The following is a 17500-nucleotide window of genomic DNA, read 5'->3' as shown; positions in this document are numbered from 1 at the left end:
GAACATCTCGTACAGAACCCTTTACCCTCGAACTCATTGTTGCCACTACTCGGAAAGAAGCCTCGAGTCTGTACGAGATGCACCGCACACGTAGCCACCTCAATTGTAAGGCCACTCAGAGACATCTATTTCCCAGGCATATGCCTCCTACACGCCTATTGAGGTGCACCCACACAGACAAAATCCTTCTCGATCACAACAAACATTTTCCCATGATGAAGAGCTTGTTGTCGAAGTGCCAATGGAGACCACCGTGCTGAAGGGTGAAGGGTTGTGCGAGTCCAAAACATGGCTGGTTATGTGATTGTCGGGGGCATCATTGTGCACGCGACCACCTCAATTATAAGGCTGCTCAAGGGCATCATGTATAACACCCCCTTCGCACATTTATAGGTGATGAGAACGCGGCCGCATACACGAACATGTCTAACCTCTGGAAAATATCTCCTTTCCCAGCATAGCCTCGCTAACCATTCCCCGTGATACGTGATCTGCCAGCGTAGGTACAAAAAAGTTCCTACGGGTGAACACTCTCACACTAGCATTGTCAGCCAAGCTTCAATCTCATGCACATGCACATACCAAAGAACTGCACCATAAGGGAACCACCCGCGAGCACCCACATCTCGGCAAAAAGCATTCATGAAATTTCTTCCCCTAGACAGACACGTTGGGCCTACACTTGTCAGAGCATTGCAAAGATGACCACTCTGGTTCGTAGGAGCCTAAGAAGAACATCTCGTACGAAACCCGTTCCCCCAAAATGCTCGAATCACAAATGCTCACAGAAGAGTCGTAATACAAAGATGTACACCATGCACGCAACTGAGTAAGGACACTCAGAGACATCCATTTCCTAGGCATATGCCCCCTACACACTTTTTGGTGTAGCTCGTACAAACGGCCATAATTCGACAAGCCCTCCCAGAATTTTGCATCTAAAGAGAGATGAAACACCTTGCAGTTTTTGTCCACACAATGCAAACACCGAACACTCTCTTTAGGGGGGGCTGAAGAAGAGTATCTCCCGTAGAACCCATGAGCCGCAGTCGTTCAGATCACACAGGGCAGGACATGGCATGGAGAGTTTCCGCATCCAAAAAAAATTATCGGTAATACTCTATGCTTCTACTAGCTTGGACCACAAAGGCTATCACGACAGTGCCATGCACTTCTGTAGGATGAGACAGTGAAGAGGCAAGCACACACCGAGAATGCACTAGCGAATAAATTATGTGGCAACCAAACCTTTCGCCGGCCCCCCTCTCAATCCCAAGGCTCTACCAATTGGCAAAAACATAGGGTGGAGAGTGGACCCTTGATGAAATTAGGGACGTCGAGCAATGCACCCGTGCAACCATCTCTTTCCGTCTTGCTGTCCAGGCAAGATAAAAATGCAATGATAGAACGTGTCAATGAGACAGAGCCCTTGGCTAAAAGATACAACTCCATACACACTCAGCAACAAGCGCATCTTAGAATCGAACACCAAATGTGCAGTGTGTTGCAAGCCATGCAGACACCTACATATAGGGTATATCCAACAAAACAAAGCGACAAGTACTTCCCACCAGCTCCACCACTGCGATATTATCGAATGGGATATATACTCACTGCCACAGATTAATGACCATCATTACTGTCTCAGAATAGATACAAGCACATCGAGCTTCATCCGATCAACTGGATGAATTTCACCTTGAAGGGGCCCAATCCAAAAGTTCTAGAGGTCATCTCCTGGAACTCTCAAGAACAAGGCCCATCTTACATGCAAACTCTGCTACTGCGTAAACATAGGTTCCAATTAAAGAGAAACTGCAAGGCTGTCACAATGGCCCGAGGCCAATGCTCCGACTAAGTCAATTTTCTCTTGCAATCACCATGCTGCCGTTCACAAAGAGATCTCCCCATTCACTTGTGACGTGACGTACAATCCAAGTGCTAGACAGGAGCTCGCCCTTGAAAGGCCACTTTCCAAGGCATCCCCCAATGAGACATTGGAACAACAACCACTGTCAAACCATTCCCAATGTTGTGCCAATCGATTTGGCACAGAGGCAACCTTGGGGAGCTCCTGCGTAGCAATCAAGATGTGCTTTTGTACCCATCTCTCACAAATACCAATGTTAGCTATGAATAAATTTGGAATCCAAGGGCTCGCATCCATCGATATTGTTGACACTGGGTCTATATACAAAGGCCACGGAGAGGTTCCGAGAAGAGAAGCCCCCCCTACTCGCTCGCACAAACATCCCAAATTCTAGATACAAGCTCCCACCCTTAGCATCGCTCTCCAGATCACCGCAATGACACACATTGGAATGAGAACCACTGTCGAACAACTCCTGAAATTGTGGCAATGGAGTGAGAAAGAGGAGCAACTTTGGGGAGAGGCGCATAGCAAACGGGCTGCTCCTTCATTCCGCTCTTATATATAGATCTGATGTCGCTGATTTCATTTGGAATCTGAGGCTGCATTTTTCCTTGCCCACACGAGCAATGGCTCTTCTGATCAAATGGCAACGGGGAGCTTCTGATAACAAAGGCTCCCTTGTCACTCGTGATGCACAGCCCAACTACTAGATGACGGCTCACCCTTTAGATTGCTGCCCAGGAAACCACCACAATGGCACCATTGGAATGACAACCGCTGCTGAACCATTCAAAAAATTTTGTGCCAAAGAAGTTGTTGCAAAGAGAATGACTCTGGGGAGAGAGCACTCGCATAGCAAAATCGGGATGGCTTCACGGCCCTTCCAATATAGAAACGATGCTGGTGCCAATGTTCGAAATCTGAATAATGTGTCTTTCTCAAACACCAGCACTGATTCTATTGGGGAGGGTTGCTAAGAGCTTTTTTTATCAAAGCCTCCCATTGTAGCTGCGATAGGCATGCAAAAAATTTTGCTAGAGCGCCAAGCACCCACCCACCTCATGGCTAGAGACAAGGGCTCGCCATTAGATCAAATTCAAAATCACAGAACAGACGCGGTGTATAATGGCAACCGCTGCGAAGTCTCTTCTGTAATTGTGTCGGCCGAGTGATTGAAGAAGGTTATCTAAGAGAGGGTCCAAGTGTAGGCATTCATTCGGGGATTCGTGCTAATGGCATTAATTTATGCAATACCCGAGCAACACCGAATGGAGGCGCTAGATGAGGGCTCCCATTTTAGATCGAGTTTTAAAATCACCAAGAAGACGCTGTGAGGGCTGGCAACCGCTACCAAACCTTTTTCCAAAATTGTGCTAGCTAAGTGACAAGAAAACATGATCTAAAGGAGAGTCCAAGAATAGCACCCTCGAGGGTGGGCTTCATGCCCCTCTAATTGATTCAACGTCGGCGTCCACCGTTTCAAAATTTGACATATCCATCTGCCCTAACAGTGGTGTTGAATCAATGAGTCGGGCACGGGAGAGGCTCGCGACAACCACCTCTCCCATTGTAGCTGTGATAGGCATGCAAAAAAAAATTCTACAGTGCCAAAGCACCCACCTCATGGCTATAGACAAGGGCTCACCATCAGATCAACTTTGAAATCGCAGAACAGACGCGGTGTAGAATGGCAACCACTACCAAGCCTCTTCCGTAATTGCATCGGTCGAGTGATCGAAGAAGGTGATCTAAGAGAGGGTCCAAGCATAGGCATTCGTTGGGGGATTCCCACCGATGGCATAAATTTATGCAACACCCAAGCAACATCGGATGGAGGTGCTACACGAGGGCTCATGTTTTAGATCAAGTTTTAAAATCACCAAGTAGATGCGGTGAGGGCTGGCAACCGCTGCCAAACCTTTTTCCAAAATTGTGCCAGCTGAGTGACAAGAAAACATTATCTAAAGGAGAGTCCAAGTATAGCACCCACAAGGGTGGGCTTCATGCCCCTCTAATTGATTCAACGTCGGCGTCCACTATTTCAAAATCTGACATATCCATCCGCCCTGATAGCGGCGTTAAACCAATATGAGGGGGGCACGGGAGAGGCTCATAGCAAACCACCTCTCCCATTGTAGCCATGATAGGCATGCAAAAAATTTTGCTAGAGCACCAAGCACCCACCTCATGGCTATAGACAAGGGCTCGCCATTAGATCAACTTTGAAATCGCAGAACAGATGCGATGTAGAATGGCAACCACTGCCAAGTCTCATCCGTAATTGCGTCGATCGAGTGATTGAACAAGGTGATCTAAGAGAGGGTCCAAGCATAGGAATTTGTTAGGGGATTCGCACTGATGGCATAAATTTATGCAATACTCGATCAGCAGCGGACGGAGGTGCTAGACGAGGGCTCCCATTTTAAGATCGAGTTTTAAAATCACCAAGTACACGCAGTGAGGGCTGGCAACCACTGCCAGACCTTTTTCCAAAATTGCGCCAGTTGAGTGACAAGAAAACATGATCTAAAGGAGAGTCCAAGAATAGCACCCTCGAGGGTGGGCTTCATGCCCCTCTAATTGATTCAACGTCAGCGTCCACCATTTCAAAATCTAACATATCCATCCGCCCTAATAGCGGCGTTGAATCAATGAAGGGGGCACAGGAGAGGCTCACGGAAACCACCTCTCCCATTGTAGCCTAGATAGGCACGTAAAAAATTTTGCTAGAGAAACAAGAACCCACCTCATGGCTATAGAGAACGGCTCGCCATTAGATCAACTTCGAAATCACAGAACAGACGCGGTGTAGAATGGTAACCGCTACCAAGTCTCTTCTATAATTACGTTGGTCGAGTGATCGAAGATGGTGATCTAAGAGAGGGTCCAAGAATAGGCATTCATTGGGGGATTCGCGCTGATGGCATAAATTTATGCAACACCTGAGCAACACCAGACAGAGGTGCTAGACGAGGGCTCCCATTTTAGATCAAGTTTTAAAATCACCAAGTAGACGCAGAGAGGGCTGGGAAGCACTGCCAAACCTTTCTTTGAAATTGCGCCAGCTGAGTGACAAGAAAACATGATCTAAAGGAGATTCCAGGAATAGCACCCTCGAGGGTGGGCTTCATGCTCCTCTAATTGATTCAACGTCGGCGTCCACCATTTCAAAATATGACATATCCATCCGCCCTGACAGCGGCATTGAATCAATGAGGGGGGCATGGGAGAGGCTCGTGGCAACAACCTCTCCCATTGTAGCTGCGATAAGCACGCAAAAAAATTTTCTAGAGTGCCAAGCACCCAGCTCATGGCTAGAGACAAGGGCTCACCATTAGATCAACTTCGAAATCGCAGAACAGACGCGGTGTAGAATGGCAACCGCTACCAAGCCTCTTCCATAATTGCGTCCGTAGAGTGATTGAAGAAGCTGATCTAAGAGAGGGTCCAAGCATAGGCATTCGTTCGAGGATTTGTGTCGGTGGCAAAAATTTATGCAACACACGAGCAACACTGGATGGAGGTGCTAGATGAGGGCTCCCATTTTAGATCAAGTTTTAAAATCACCAAGTAGACGCGGTGAGGGCTGGCAACCGCTGCCAAACCTTTTTCCAAAATTGTGCTAGATGAGTGACAAGAAAACATGATCTAAAGGAGAGTCCAGGAATAGCACCCTTGAGGGTGGGCTTCATGCCCCTCTAATTGATTCAACGTCGGCATCCACCATTTCAAAATTTGACATGTCCATCCACCTTGACAGTGGCATTAAATCAATGAGGGGGGCACGGGAGAGGCTCACAGCAACCACCTCTCCCATTGTAGCCACGATAGCCATGTAAAAGATTTTGCTAGAGTGCCAAGCACCCACCTCATGGCTAGAGACAAGGGCTCCCCATTAGATCAACTTCAAAATCGCAGAACAGACGCGGTGTAGAATGGCAACCGCTGCCAAGTCTCTTCTGTAATTGGGTTGGTCGAGTGATCAAAGAAGGTTATCTAAGAGAGGGTCCAAGCATAGGCATTCATTGGGGGATTTGCACCGATGGCATAAATTTATGCAATACCCGAGCAACACTGGATGGAGGTGCTAGACAAGGGCTGCCATTTCAGATTGAGTTTTAAAATCATCGAGTAGACGCGGTGAGGGCTGGCAACCGCTGCCAAACTATTTTTTGAAATTGCGCCAGCTGAGTGACAAGAAAGCATGATCTAAAGGAGAGTCCAGGAATAGCACCCTCGAGGGTGGGCTTCATGCCCCTCTAATTGATTCAAAGTCGGTGTCCACCATTTCAAAATCTGACATATCCATCCGCCCTGACAACGGCGTTGAATCAATGAGGGGGGCACGAGAGAGGCTCACGGAAACCACCTCTCCCATTGTAGCCATGATAGGCACGTAAAAAATTTTGCTAGAGTGCCAAAGCACCCACCTCGTCGCTATAGACAAGGGCTCACCATTAGATCAACTTCGAAATCAAAGAATAGACGTGGTGTAGAATTGAAACCGCTGCCAAGTCTCTTTCGTAATTGCGTTGGTCGAGTGATCAAAGAAGGTGATCTAAGAGAGGGTCCAAGTGTAGGCATTCGTTGGGGGATTCACGTCGATGGAAAAAATTTATGCAATAAATGAGCAACACCGGATGGAGGTGCTAGACGTGGGCTCCCATTTTAGATCGAGTTATAAAATCACCAAGTAGACGCGGTGAGGGCTGGCAACCACTGCCAAACCTTTTTTTGAAATTGCGCCAGCTGAGTGACAAGAAAACATGATCTAAAGGAGAGTCTAGGTATAGCACCCATGAGGGTGTGCTTCATGCCCCTCTAATTGATTCAACATCATCGTCCAAAGTTTCAAAATCTGACATATCCATCCGCCCTGATAGCGGCGTTGAATCAATGAGGGGGGCACAGGAGAGGCTCGTGGCAACCACCTCTCCCATTGTAGCCACAATAGGCATGCAAAAAAAATTTCTAGAGTTCCAGGCACCCACCTCATGGCTAGAGACAAGGGCTCGCCATTAGATCAACTTCAAAATCGTAGAACAGACGCGCTGTAGAATGGCAACCGCTGCCAAGTCTCTTTCTTAATTGCGTCGTTCGAGTGATCAAAGAAGGTGATCTAAGAGAGGGTCCAAGCATAGGCATTTGTTGGGGCATTCGCGCCGATGGCAAAAATTTATGCAATAAATGAGCAACACCGGACGGAGGTGCTAGACGAGGGCTCCCATTTTAGATCGAGTTATAAAATCACCAAGTAGACGTGGTGAGGGCTGGCAACTGTTGCCAAAACTTTTTCCAAAATTGTCCCAGCCGAGTGACAAGAAAACATGATCTAAAGGAGATTCTAGGTATAGCACCCACGAGGGTGGGCTTCATGCCCCTCTAATTGATTCAACGTCGGCGTCCACCGTTTCAAAATCTGACATATCCATCCACCCTGACAGCGATGTTGAATCAATGAGGGGGGCATGGGAGAGGCTCACAACAACCACCTCTCCCATTGTAGTAGTGATAGGCACGCAAAAAATTTTACTAGAGCGCCAAGCACCCACCTCATGGCTAGAGACAAGGGCTCACCATTAGATCAACTTTGAAATCAAAAAACAGACGCGGTGTAGAATGGCAACCGCTGCCAAGTCTGTTCCATAGTTGCGTCGGTCGAGTGATCGAAGAAGGTGATCTATGAGAGGGTCCAAGTGTAGGCATTCATTGGGGGATTCATGCCAATGGCATAAATTTATGCAATACCCGAGCAACACCAAACGGAGGTGCTAGATGAGGGCTCCCATTTTAGATTGAGTTTTAAAATCACCAAGTAGACGCAGTGAGGGCTGGCAACCGCTACCAAACCTTTTTCTGAAATTGCGCCAGCTGAGTGACAAGAAAACATGATCTAAACGAGAGTCCAGGAATAGCGCCCTCAAGGGTGGGCTTCATGCCCCTCTAATTGATTCAACATCGCCGTCCACCATTTCAAAATCTGACATATCCATCCACCCCGACAGCAGAATTGAATAAATAAGGGGGGCACGGGAGAGGCTCACGGCAACCACCTCTCCCATTGTAGCCACGATAGGCATGCAAAAAATTTTGCTAGAGCGCCAAGCACCCACCTCATGGCTAGAGACAAGGGAGAGAACTGGAGACCATTGGAATGACAACTGTTGTCGAACCATTCTAAAAATTTTGTGCCAAAGAAGTTGTTGCGTAGAGAATGACTCTAGGGAGAGAGCCCTCGTATAGCAAAATTGGGATGGCTTCATGGCCCTCCCAATAGAAACGATGCTGGTGCCAATATTCCAAATCCGAATAACGTGTCTTTCGTGAACACCAACACTGATTCTATTGGGGAGGGTCACTGAGAGCTTTTGTTATCAAAGCCAAGTCTCTTCTATAATTGCGTCGGTCAATTGATCGAAGAAGGTGATCTAAGAGAGGGTCCAAGCATAGGCATTCATTGGGGGATTCGCGTTGATGGAAAAAATTTATGCAATACCCGAGCAACATCGGATGGAGGTGCTAGACGAGGGCTCACATTTTAGATCAGGTTTTAAAATCACCAAGTAGAGGCGGTGAGCACCGGCAACCGTTGCCAAACCTTTTTCCGAAATTGTGCCAGCTGAGTGACAAGAAAACATGATCTAAAGGAGAGTCCAAGAATAGCACCCTCGAGGGTGGGCTTCATGCCCCTCTAATTGATTCAATGTCGGTGTCCACCATTTCAAAATTTGACATATCCATCTGCCCTGAACGTGGTGTTGAATCAATGAGGGGGGCATGGGAGAGGCTCAGGGCAACCACCTCTCCCATTTTAGCTATGAGAGGCATGCAAAAAAATTTTCTAGAGTGCCAAGCAACCACCTCATGGCTAGAGACAAGAGCTCGCCATTAGATCAACTTTGAAATTGTAGAACAGATGCGGTGTAGAATGGCAACCACTGCCAAGTCTCTTCCGTAGTTGCGTCGGTGGAGTGATCAAAGAAGATGATATAAGAGAGGATCCAAGAGTAGGAATTTGTTGGGGGATTCGAACCGATGGCATAAATTTATGCAATACCCGAGCAACACCGGACGGAGGTCCTAGATGAGGGCTCCCATTTTAGATCTAGTTTTAAAATCACCAAGTAGATGTGGTGAGGGCTGGCAATCGCTGCCAAACCTTTTTCCGAAATTGTGCCAGCTGAGTGACAAGAAAACATGATGTAAAGGAGAGTCGAGGAATAGCACATCGAGGGTGGGCTTCATGCCCCTCTAATTGATTCAACATCGGTGTCCACTATTTCAAAAACTGACATATCCATCCGCGTTGACACCAGCATTGAATCAATGAGAGGGGCATGGGAGAGGCTCACGGAAACCACCTCTAATATATAAGCTATTAGTGCGAGGCTCACTCTACATTAGAAAATAGCGAAAACACTGACTACTACCTTAAAAATCCAAATCCTTGAAAATTTTGACCAAACAGCCATTCACGACCCAATTTTTTATGAGGTCGGCAGAGGAGCAAAAGATTGTCATCGGTTAGGAGATGTGAGTTCATGGAGCCAAGGGACTGAAATGGTCATCGAGCTCATCCGATCAACTGGATGAATTTCACCTTGAAGGGGGCCCAATCCAAAAGTTTTGGAGGTCATCTCCTGGAACTCTCAAGAACAAGGCCCATCTTACATGCAAACTCTACTACTGCGCAAACATAGGTTATAATTAAAGAGAAATTGCGAGGCTGTCACAATGGCTCGAGGCCAATGCTCTGACGCAGTCAATTTTCTCTTGCAATCACCATGCCACCGTTCACAGAGAGATCTCCACATTCACTTGTGACGTGATGCACAATCCAAGTGCTAGACGCGAGCTCGCCCTTGAAAGAAAGACCACTTTCCAAGACATCCCCCGATGACACATTGGAATGACAACCACTGTCGAACCATTCCCAATGTTGTGCCGATCAAGTTGGCATAGAGGCGACCATAGGGAGCTCCCGCGTAGCAATCAGGATGTGCTTTCATACCCATCTCTCACAAAAACCAATGTTAGCTGTGAATAAATTTAGAATTCAAGGCTCGTATCCATTGATATCATTGGCACTGGGTCTATATATTCAAAGGCCACGGAGAGGTTCCGATAAGAGAAGCCATCCACGACACCATTTTTGGAGCTAGCCCAGAACGAGATTGGGTCGGCCAGCATGGTGACTTACTGACTTGGTGAGAGTACTTGGAACTGTCAAGAACAAAGGCCAATCTTACATGCAAACTCTGCTACTGCGCAAACATAGGTTACAATTATAGAGAAATTGCAAGGCCGTCACAATGGCCCGAGGACAATGCTCCGACTACTAAGTCAATTTTCTCTTGCAATCGCAATGCCACCGTTCACAAAGAGATCTCCCCATTCACTTGTGACGACGCACAATCCAAGTGCTAGACAGGAGCTCACCCTTGAAAGGCCACATTCCAAGACATCTCGATGACACATTGGAATGACAACTGCTGTCAAACCATTCCCAATGTTCTGCCGATAGAGTTGGCACAGACGCGATCTTAGGGAGCTCCCGCGTATTGATTGAGAAGTGCTTTCGTACCCATCTCTCACAAAAACCAATGTTAGTTGAACAATTTTAGAATCCAAGGCTCGGATCTATCGATATCGTCGGCACTGGGTCTATATTCAAAGGCCATGGAGAGGTTCCGATAAGAGAAGCTCCCCTGCTCGCTTGCACAAACATGCCCAAATGCTAGACGCAAGCTCCTGCCCTTAGCATCGCTCTCCAGATCACCGTAATGACACGTTGGAATGACAACCACTGTCAAACAACTCCCAAATTTGTGCCGATGGAGTGAGAAAGAAGAGCCAGATCGGGTTGACGAAAATGGCTAAGCCAGATTAGGTCGGCCAGCATGGCTCGGCCACCATTTTTTTCTGAGAGCTTTCAATATTAAAGCTCCCATGTAGCCACGATAAGTACACCATGACAAATTTTTAGAGCGCCAAGCACCCATAGCAAATTGCCATTATTAAAAGCAACGTCGAAGTGCTAGAGAAGGGATCACGTTTAGATCAAGTTTTAAAACCACAAAAAAGACACGCCATGGATCGGCAACCGCTGCCTCACCTTTTCTAAAATTGAATCATCGAAAAACATGATCTAAAGGAGAGCCGAGGAAAAGCACTGAGATCGCTTCATGCCCCTTTCATTAATTCAAAATTAGCATACACCATTTGAAAACCCAACAATCTGATTCGCCTAGACACCAATGTTGAGTCAATGAAAGGGGCATGGGAGAGGCTCACGGCAACAACCTCTCCTATATAAGCTATTAGTGTGAGGCTCACTCTGTATTAGAAATCTATGATAGCACGAACAACTCCCTTAAAAATCCAATTTAATGAAAAATGTGACCAAACAGCCATCCACGACACCATTTTTGGACCTCTGCCAGATCGGGTCGACCAGCATGGCTCGCCCAGAATGGCTCGGCTAGCATGGCTCGCCCAGATCAGGTCAGCCAGAATGGATCACCCAGATTAGCTCGGCCAGCATGGCTCGCCCAGAACAGCTTGGCCAGATCGGGTCAGCCAGATCGGGTTGGCCAACATGGTGACTTGGTGACTTGGTGAGAGTACTTGGAACTGTCAAGAACAAAGGCCAATCTTACATGCAAACTCTGCTACTGCGCAAAACATAGGTTGTAATTATAGAGAAATTGCAAGGTTGTCACAATGGCCTGAGGCCAATGCTTCGACTACTAAGTCAATTTTCTCTTGCAATCACCATGCCGCCATTCACAGAGAGATCTCCCCATTCACTTGTGATGACGCACAATCCAATTGCTAGATGCGAGCTTGCCCTTGAAAGGCCGCGTTCTAAGACATATCGATGACACATTGGAATGACATCCGCTATCGAACCATTCCCAATGTTGTGCTGATCGAGTTGGCCCAGCATGGATTGCCTAGATCGGGTCAGCCAGCATGGCTCGCCCAGATCGGGTCGACCAGAATGGCTTGCCCAGATTGGCTCAGCCAGCATGGATCGGCCAGAATGGCTCGGCCAGATCGGGTTGGCCAGCATGGCTCGCCCAGATCGGCTCGGCCAGGCTGGCTCACCCACCATTTTTCAAGCACACTACCTCCCCTATATAAGCTATTAGTGCAAGGCTTACTCTACATCAGAAATGTACATTCAGTGCACAAGTACATTAAAACCCAATTCAACGAAAAATGTGACCGAATAGCCATCCACGACCCCATTTTTCATCAGGTTGTCAACAGAGACAAAGATTGGCATTGGTTAGGCGATTTGATTGCATCATTCAGGGGGGTAAATTGATCAATTTTTGGAGACCGACTAGAATGGCTCGACGACCATTTTATATCGGAAGCTACCCGATTTGAGAATTATGACTCAAGTAGAATGGCTCGGGTACCCATTTTATGAACTTAAAGAGTCGACTTGGTGGGCTGACCTAGCAGGGTGACTTCATGAACAAACTTAAAGAGTCGACTTGGTGAGAGTACTTGGTGGGCCAACCTGGCAAGGTGACTTGATGAACTGACTTAAAGAGTCGACTTGGTGAGAGTACTCGGTGGGCTGACCTGGTCACATGACTTGATGAACGAACTTAAAGAGTCAACTTGGTGGGCCGACTTGGCCGGGTGACTTGATGAACGAACTTAAAGAGTTGACTTGGTGGGTCGAACTAGTGGGATGACTTGGTGAGAGTACTTTGTGGGCTGACCTGGCAGGGTGACTCGATGGATGAACTTAGAGAGTCAACTTTGTGAGAGTTCTTGGTGGGCCGAACTGGCGGGGTGACTTGATGAACAAACTTAAAGAGTCAACTTGGTGAGAGAACTTGGTGGGCTGAGCTGGCGGGGTGAATTGATGGACGAACCTAAAGAGTCAACTTTGTGAGAATACTTGGTAGGCTGACCTGGCGGGGTGACTTTATGATCAAACTTAAAGGGTCGACTTGGTGAGAATACTTGCTGGGCTGACCTGGCGGAGCGACTTGATGAACGAACTTAGAGAGTTGACTTTGTCAGAGTACTTGGTGGGGTGACTTGATGAAAAAACCTAAAGAGTCAACCTAGTGAGAGGACTTGGTGGGCCGACCTGGCGGGGAGACTTGATGAGCAAACTTAAAGAGTCAACTTGGTGAGAGTACTTGGTGGGGTGACCTGGCGGGGTCACTTGATGAATGAACTTAAACAGTCGACCTTGTGGGCCGACTTGGTAGAGTGACTTCATGAACAAACTTAAAGAGTCCACTTGGTGGGCCGACCAGGTGGGGTCACTTGATGAACGAAGTTAAAGAGTCGACTTGGTGAGAGTAACTTGTGGGCTGACCTGGCGGGGTGACTTGATGAATGAACTTAAAGAGTCAACTTGGTGGGGTGACTTGATGAACGCACTTGAAGGGTCGACTTGGTGGGGTGACTCTATGAACGGACCTAAAGAGTTGACTTGGTGAGAGTACTTGGTGGGGCGACTTGATGAATAGACTTAAAGAGTCAACTTGGTGAGAGTAGTTGGTGGGGTGACTTGATGAGCGCACTTGAAGAATCAACTTGGTTAGAGTTCTTGGTGGGGTGACTTGATGAACGGACTCAAAGAGTCGACTTGCTGAGAGTACTCGGTGGCTCGACTTGATGAGAAAACTTAAAGAGTCCACTTGGTGAGAGTACTTGGTAGGGTGAACTGATGAACAAACTTAAAGAATCGACTTGGTGGGAGTACTTGGTGCGCTGACCTGGTGGGGTGACTTTATGGATGGACTTAAAGAGTCGACTTGGCTAGAGTACTTGTTCTGGTGACTTGATGAACTAACTTGAAGAGTCGACTTGGTGGGGTGACTTGATGAAAGGACTTAAAGAGTCGACTTGGTGAGAGTACTTGGTGGGGCGACTTGATGAATGGACTTAAAGGGTCGACTTGGTGGGGTGACTTGATGAACGGACCTAAAGAGTTGACTTGGTGAGAGTTCTTGGTGGGGTGAACTGATGAATGGACTTAAAGAGTCGACTTGGTGGGAGCACTTGGTGGGCCGACCTGGTGGGGTGACATGATGAACGGACTTATAGAGTCTACTTGGTGAGAGTAGTTGTTCCGGTGACTTGATGAAAGGACTTAAAGAGTCGACTTGGTGGGGTAACTTGATGAATGAACTTAAAGGGTCAACTTGGAAATGTACTCGAGTTGACCTGGTGAGGCGACCTGGTGAGCGAGCTCAAAGAGTCAACATGGTGAGCGAACTTGGTGAGCGAACTTAAAGAGTTGACTTGGCAACGTACTTGAACAACTGACTTGGTGAGCTGACATGGTGAGTGGGCTTAGAGAAGCAACTCAGTGGGGCAACTTGGCGAGCACACTTGCTGTGGCAAGGTGGTAAAATGACTAGGTGATTCAACTTGGTGAGCTGACTTAGGGAGCTAACTTGGTGAGCGAACTTAAGGGGTCGACTTGGTGAGGCAACCTACATAGTCAACTCGGTGAGCTAACTTGGGGAGCCGACATGGTGAGCAGTTTTAAAGAAGAGGCGACCTGGTGAGGCGAGATGGTAAGTCATCTTGGTGAGCTAGCTTGAGGAGCTGTGAGCAGACTTAAAGAGTCAATTCTTGATTTGGCAAAGACCACATGGATAGATGACCTGGTGAGCCGACCTGGCTAGCAAAATTGGCAAGCATACTTATAGAATTGACTTGTTGTCCCCAGCCAGGATCGCACACCAGGGTCAACCCAACTTGGGTCACCCGAGTCCGTCGCCCCAGCCTCGGGCGACCTGACTGGGTCACCAGAGTGGGTCGACGAGGGGAAAAAAAAATTTTAAAAAAATCATGGGAGGCCCTATACAGCGAAAAGCGCTAAATTTTGGGCATTACAAAATAAAATAAAAAACAAGTTACCCACTTTTGGATCACGCACAAGTTTCAGTTCACGTATTACTGAGCCGACTCAAGGAGTTATGCCTAGCTAGCTAGATTCGAGGTAGGGTAGCCGAAACGATCCGATTTGAGAATTTTATTTATAAAAAGAGATCATGATAGGCCCCATAAGGCAAAAAAGAATGAAATTTTGGGAGTTCAAAAAAAATGTTACCCAGTTTTGGATCGCACACAGGGCTTGGGTCACGTAGCATCGAGGTGCCCTGGGTGACATGATTCGAGCAAAAAGTCAACTTTGGCATGAGTTGTGCAAAAACATTGGAGGCCATTAAGGCTCGAGGTGGGTCAAGTTGAAAACTTTGGGCGTTAACCAAAAATAAAAAGTTAACTGCTTTTGGATCACGTACACGGCTCAGTGCACTTAGAATCAAATCGAGCACGGTGACATGAGTTGTGCAAAAAATTTGGAGACGACTCGAGTCAGGGCATCCGACTCTATCTGAGTTAAAAACTTTAGGACTTGACAAAAAAAAGAAAAAAGAAAAAGTTACCCGGTTTTGGGTCACGTAAGTGACTCGGGCCACTCAGAATCAAGGCGAGTGCGGTTACATGAGTCCAGCGAAAAAAAAAATGGAGGTGGTTAAGGCTCGAGGCAATTCGAGTCGGGGTAGCTGAGTCGATTTGAAAACTTTGGCCGTTAGCCAAAAAAAGAGTTAATCACTTTTGGATCATGTACATGACTTGGGGCGCATAGAATCAAGTCAAGCACGGTGACATGAGTGGTTCAAAAAAATTGCAGGCGATTAAGGCTCGAGGCGATTTGAGTCAGGGTTGCTGACACAATTTGGGTTGAAATCTTTGGGTGTTAACCAAAGAAGGAAGAAGTTAACCACTTTTGGATCATGTACATGACTCAGGGCACCAAGTCGAGCACGGTGACATGAGTCCTACAAAAAAACTGGAGGCGATTAAGGCTCAAGGCGATACGAGTCAGGGTTGCCGACACAATTTGGGTTGAAAACTTTGGGCGTTAACCCAAAAAAAGAGTTGAAAGCCTTTGGATCATGCACATGACTCGGCACACTTAGAATCATGTCGAGCACGGTGACATGAGTTGTGCCAAAAAATTGGAGGCAGTTAAGGCTCAACGCGATTCGAGATGGGGATTCGGGTAGTTGGGGCAATTCGTGTCGGGGTTTCCGACACAGTTTGAGTTGAAAACTTTGGGCATTAACCCAAAAAAAAAAAAATTTGACCTCTTTTGGACCACGTACATGACTCGGGGCACTTAGAATCAAGTCAAGCACAGTGACATGCGTTGTGCAAAAAATTTGGAGGTGATTCGAGTCGGGGTAGCCAACTCGATTTGAGTTCAAAACTTTGGGCGTTAACCAAAAAAATAAGTTGACCGATTTTGGATCACATACATGAGTCGTCTGCCCTCGACAAAATTACAAAACCTGGGGACCCACCTGGAATTTGCAGTCTAAAGATTTTTCTACTCTCACAAAAATTTACAAACCCCACCCGCTCAGAATTTGGACTTGGAAGATTTTTCCGCCCTTGCAGAATTTACAAACCCCACCCGCTCGGAATTTGGCGCTTGGAAATTACGAAACCCCGCCCGCCCGAAATTTGGACTTGGAAGATTTTTTCGCCCTCACCGAAATTGCAAACCCCACCAGCTCAGAATTTGGGACTCGAGAGATTTTTTTCGCCCTCATGGAAATTTTACAAAACCCCACTTGCCCGAAATTTGGCACTCGGGAGATTTTTCTGCACTGGCAAAAATTTCTACAAAACCCCTCCCTCCTGTTCGAAATTTGGCACTCGGGAGATTTTTTCCACCCTGGGGGAAATTGCAAACCCCACCCGCCAGGAATTTGGCACCTGGGAGATGTTTACGCCCTCGCGGAAATTGCAAACCCCACCCACCAAGAATTTGGCACCTAGGAGATTTTTACGCCCTCGCAAAAATTGCAAACACCACCCGCCGAGAATTTGGCACTTGGGAGATTTTTTTGCCCTCGCAGAAATTTTCACAAAACCCCACCCGCCCGAAATGTGGCACTTGGGAGATTTTTCCGCCCCGACAAAAATTGCAAAACCCCACCCGCCGGGAATTCGGCACTTGGGAGATTTCTTCACCCTCGCGAATATTTTCACAAAACCCCACCCGCTTAAAATTTGGCACCTGGGAGAGTTTTCCCGCCCTCGCAAGAAATTGCAAACCCCACCCACCTGAAATTTGGCATTTGGAAGATTTTCTCACACTCGCACAAATTGCAAACCCCACCCGTCGCGAATTTGGCACCTGAGAGATTGTTATGAGATCGCAAGAAAAAACTTTGCAAACCCCACCCCTCCCCCCTGGAATTTGGCACTTGGGAGATTTTCTCACCCTTGTGTAAACTACAAACCCCACCCACCTCAAAGTCGAAAAAGGTTTTATGAATCGAGGCGACAAAGGGCTGAATCTCAGTGGATCATGGCAGCAAGGCCACTCTGCCACTTACAATACCCCGTCGCTTATTTAAGTCGTCTGCAAAGGATTCTTCTCGCTGACCGCTTGAAATTAATATCCAAGGTTGCTCCAACAGGCTAGTGCGCCGATCGGAGATGGCCAATGACACGGGCCCCTGGGAGTGCAAGAGCACCCCTACTGTGGGTCACGATGTAGCTAGAGAGAGATATGCACCGCATCTAGCATGGATTCTGACTTAGAGGCGTTCAGTCATA

At 47.3% G+C, this 17500-nt stretch overlaps 1 non-coding gene across 1 annotated transcript in view; it reads right to left on the bottom strand.

The window, feature by feature from the left end:
- Positions 1-17211: 17211 nt before the first annotated feature.
- Positions 17212-17500, bottom strand: part of LOC149548670 (25S ribosomal RNA) — a 3404-nt gene continuing 3115 nt past the window's right edge. The window contains exon 1 of the ribosomal RNA XR_016354900.1: positions 17212-17500. This exon is cut by the window's right edge and continues 3115 nt beyond it. This is a non-coding gene — a ribosomal RNA (25S ribosomal RNA).

This window comes from Cupressus sempervirens, chromosome 7, assembly GCF_028749045.1.
Source record: "Cupressus sempervirens isolate cs-2001-9-10 chromosome 7, ASM2874904v1, whole genome shotgun sequence".
Classification (NCBI taxonomy): Eukaryota; Viridiplantae; Streptophyta; class Pinopsida; order Cupressales; family Cupressaceae; genus Cupressus; species Cupressus sempervirens.
This window is presented reverse-complemented; position numbering and strand designations above follow the sequence as displayed.